Source organism: Chrysoperla carnea, chromosome X, assembly GCF_905475395.1.
Source record: "Chrysoperla carnea chromosome X, inChrCarn1.1, whole genome shotgun sequence".
In the NCBI taxonomy this organism is placed as follows: Eukaryota; Metazoa; Arthropoda; class Insecta; order Neuroptera; family Chrysopidae; genus Chrysoperla; species Chrysoperla carnea.
In genome coordinates, this window is record NC_058342.1 from 23,026,612 (window position 1) to 23,031,667 (window position 5,056).

Here is a 5,056-nt window from a genome sequence, read left to right on the forward strand (position 1 = left end):
CTTGAGTCGACGTAAAAGCTCTTCTGCTGTTGTTAAACATCTCCAAATGGTTCATGTAGTAGTGGCCGGGGATGAGTCAACTCTTTTTCGGTGTCACAACGGACCTTATGATCTAAGTGTGTCCCACTCTAGGTCAGCCACTCTAACTTAACCTAACATAACCTGACAACTAGGAGTCACTTCACTAAACACTAAAAGCTCATTTATCGATCATCCGTATCTGATTTAATTTTGATTATGTTAGACTAGACTCCAACAGCTACAATTACGTCTCATGAAAATTCAATTACATCAATTACTAATATGAAAAATTTTAATCGGATAAGTAGTTTATTTTGAAACCTGTACACAAAATTGATATAACTGAAAAACTCAAATTTTATAAGTGAACCTAAGAAAATTCTAAGTTACCTACTCAGCGTTCCTATTCCAAGTGCTAAATACAAAATATAAAAACAACGAATTTTCTTTTTTTAAGATTATTTTCACGCTAACACCCCCCTTCCCACTTTACGGTTTTTATGAATTTTATTAAAATAAAAACGAAACGGTGCTGTTAATTTTTCTTACATTTGTTCAATTAATATTATTAAAGCCAATTTTACAATTGTAAACATATGTCTTAGTCCAAGGGCTGACGACCTATTTAGGTAAGGTGTTATAACGCCCGTGGACTTAAACTATAGACGATCTGAAACTATATATCATTGAAGAGATGAGTGTTTCGTCATTTTTGTTACCCAGGATGTTTTCACTTGCCATTTGTTTACAATACATGACATTCTAGTTCAATACATCAAAATGCCGGAACAAAAAAAAAAAAAAAGATACATACTCCAGTTAAAGTAGTTCGGTTGTTTGAGCAAATACGGTGAATGTTCATTTTTTTCCGGTAAATGATAGTTCAAAATCCCTTGATTACAATATAGTTTTGGGAGGGGGAGCTCTTGCAGGGCAAAATTGTGAATTATTTCATTTTGAAAGTGTGATTTTTAACACAGTACCTTATGGAAGAACTCACAATAATGTTAATTTTACAAAAATTAATCGGTGATTGAAATTCAAAAAAGTTTTCATCTTGAAGAAAATTTATCATAGATTTTGTTTATGAAAAAAAAACATTACCTTGCGGCGCATTCCAAGAAGGAAACACAAAAAAACTTTGGTTTTTGAGGTTTTTCTGAGGCGGATGTCAGACATTACGTTGCATTGCTGGTAACAGCTGATTGAAGCTTTGGGTAGAGTCGGAAATCGCAGGATTGTCAATTTTTTCTGAAGAAACTTTCAAAGTGATCGACATTTGTTTTTTTTTTTTTTTTTTTTCATGAATGAATTAAGTTTTACAAAGAAATTGTCATGGATAATCTTTTGAAATATTACTTGTTTATCAATAAAAAATAAATTTGTAATAATTAGGTTATGCTGTCACCAGTGCCATAGTTAGTGGCATGGCGGGGGTGATAGGGGCAGCGATCCGAATTTATCCGCAGATTATTATAATCATGACGAGCTCAATCATTTAAATAGTCAAATTGACGTATAAATTTCATCTTTTACGATATTTTCAAATAATTTTATTACATTTCCGTGATACGAAGACTTTCATTGTCATTGTTTATTAATTTTATTCATAATTTAGATTTAAATTCAATAAATATAAATTATTTGGCAACTTGACTAGTCACGTGACGGCCGAACTACTTTAACCTATCTATTGTGTTCATAGATGACACTTAATCTACCATTTATATATTCTTGTCTATTGTGAGTGGTATTTCGTTTATAGACTAACTTCATGGTGTTAAAAAATTGTAACCGACTTGAACATGTAGTTTTCGCGTCACCCTGTGCGCGCGCATCGTAAAAATTCACTCGTGATATTTTTTTCATAAACCTAAAAAAGTATAACTTCAATAACATCGAAACGACATACAAGTACATCTTCAATTGTAAAATAGGCTTTATTAATTACTAATATAATCAATGATTTTTTAATTAATTTTTACTCATTTTTGAGTTCTACTTCTTTTTTTAAAAATATTTTATATTCTTATATGTCTGTTTATATTAATAATCGAATTAATTTTAATTAATAATTAGTCTAGGGCCACGTATTTGACAATCGTTTCAGAATGGTTGGGCATTTGAGAGGTGTTATATTTTATGGCTTTAATTCGTCCAAAACAGTCGTCAACCTATGAATGAATTTTCATCAATTTTAAGCTTGTCGCGCAATTAAAAATTTTCCAGGGAATCTAAAAGAAAAGTCTTGCTACATCAGCTATGAAAATTTTCAGCCGTTCTGAAATAATTATCACAAATCCTACGTTTTGTCCTAGACTTGTAATAGTCAAATTTTGAGTTAATAACGTTATGAATACAGTTTAACTTCGATTAGCCAACTTTGGTTAAAAAAAAAAAAATAGAAGGATCGCGAAAAGTTAGAATATCTAGAATCGTTACTGACGATTAATGACGACTAATAAATTAATGAACAACATCTGGGAGCGTTTCTAGACAATATCTCGAAAACGATTCGTCCATTTGGCAAATAGATACGATTTTTAAATTTTTTTTCATTCAAAATTAAGCTCAATTTTACCAAATTCCGAAACAAAACTTTTTGCGGTTTTATTGATTTTTTTGCTAAGCGGTACCCCTTAAAAAATTGACAGAATTTGTGTGTAACTAATTTCGCTAACTCTTCGGATCCATTCCATGTAAATTCTACTGCCTATGACGTTTTGGACTTAAAGAAGTTCAACTGTATTTATTTTTATTATATTTTAATACGATGCAAAGTTCATTTATTGTAAATTTTTATAGGATATTTTATTATATTAGTAGACATCAACATGTAGAACTGGACGTCTCGTGCTCTACCAATATAAAAAGTGTCCCACAGGGCTATACCAAAAAGAATAAAACTAAAACTCGAATACAGTCTACTTTCCTATCATGCCAATCAAAAAATATCTAGTGCGGTAAACACGGCTAAGGCACGTCCAGTTTTATATGTCGATAGTTGTAGATAATGTATTTTTGACAATTAATGATGTGAGATATTGAGACCATGGATGTAACGTGATGTGTTGTGATGTGTGGTATTATATTAATGATTAATGATATAATAAATATAAAATAGTCTTAAAATCTGTTAGACCAAAAAAAAAAAAAAGTTTAGACATTTTCGCCAAGTTGAAATATTTGTCAAAGTATTCTTAAAAAAAAAAAAAAAAAGAAAATATTGAAACACACTTCTGCTTGCCTTTGACAACCCATCAAAGGGCCGAAAATTTTTTTTGAAATCGTTCAAACTACCCTTAAAAGTTAACCAAAAATCAAATGTGAAATAGTTTTATGGATGATATACCTCCGTTCCTTACAATAACTCAGATGATTTATTTTGGTTTGACAGTTTTCTTAGACTAAAAAGAAACTGATTGAAAGAAAAGCCTTATCTAAAGCACTATCTTTATAAAGTTCAATGTAATAATCGTTTGACAAATGAAGACTGCATCCATAATTACTAAAATATGACTACTCCCTCCGATCAATAATTCAATCTATTATTACATTGATTACATAATCAATCAATGGGCTTGTTCAACAGATAATAGGCAGTCTGTAGCGCTTAAAACTGCAAAGATTTGTAGCTCCGAAGGGGGTCGTTTTCGAACACATACCAAAATGCTTGTTTGGAATACCTATTAGCCCCTAGAATTTTGATCACTTATTCTGATACATCCGGTAAGGTATAGGTGTGCAATGCGCACAACAACAATTCTGCTTAGGCAGTCGCATAAAATGAACGCGTTGCAGACCGTCTATTTCTGATGAATAAGTCCAATTTATTTAATTTTATATAAGTCATTGTAAATTAAATTTTTTATATTGAAAAGAAATTTTTTAAAAAACCGCGAATGATTCTAAAATTTATTGCGATAAAGAAAGATTTCATATGATCGTTCAGCTAGCTCCTTTTACTTAGGAAATACAGTCAAGACCTGTTTATAACGACATCGAAGATATCTTACAATTATGGTCGTTATATGCGATAAAGAACTGCCACTAGGAGTTAATTTAGTGACTATTACACTAAAAATCATATTTATCTGAAGAAAAATGGAAGTCTGGTCGTCAAAAAACAATCTGAAACATCAAAGTCTCGAATTGTGTTTTGACAGTCGGGCGTTTATTTTTTCTTGGGGAAGAATGTTTTTTTTTTGTGGCTTCGGGACTATAATCCAGTTGGTTGGTCCTTATAACCGATATACCGTTTGATGCGATGTTGTTATAAGCGGTATGTTCACATGTGTATTCGTCGTTATATTCGGATTCAAACAGAACTTGCTACTTCGTTATAATAACTGAATAGTTGCTATAAGCGATAGTAAAATATGCTAACGGAGGTAACTAATTGTTTAGAAAACTTCAGACGTCAACACATAGCATCTTGTGGCTCAGTTGGTAGAGTGATGGCTCGTAGTGCCAAAGGTCGTGGGTTCGATTCCCACCAAGATGTGTATATACCAATTGTTCCATCTATATTTTGATTGTCGAAGTTTTTTTTTGTTATTTTTAGCCTCTGAAATTCCTGTCAAATATTATGCCATAAAATCGCATCATGAATTTTCTCGTATTATTTTAGAATCATTCTTTCGAATTAATGAAAACTGTATAATTATATTGACTCCTTCATTTGATATAAAAACATCAAAATAATAAATACAGGGTGTTTACAAAAAAAAAAAAAAAAAAACTAAAGAAATTAAAGAATTAAAAATATTATATTTAAATAAAAAATGTTTAGAAATATTTTATAAAAATGTTTACAATTAAAAAAAAGTCACATATCGATGCGACTAATATTATTAAAATTTTTGACGTTTAATTCAAAAGGTGAATTGGTTTAAGAACATGGCGCACCTTGCACGGTTTATTAAGTAACTAAAAAAATTTGTCTAGTTTTTTAATATCGTAGCGGAGTTATTTAAAATTAGGAATGTGATTCATTTGGTGAATAGTTTTCGAGATGGACTTTATTGTATGCTTT

General features: G+C 30.7%; 1 non-coding gene across 1 annotated transcript; it reads left to right on the forward strand.

Annotated features, from left to right (window-relative positions):
• The first annotated feature begins 4,452 nt into the window (after positions 1 to 4,452).
• Trnay-gua lies at positions 4,453 to 4,525 on the forward strand. The gene has a single exon. It is a non-coding gene; the product is annotated as a tRNA-Tyr (tRNA).
• The last annotated feature ends 531 nt before the right edge of the window (positions 4,526 to 5,056 follow it).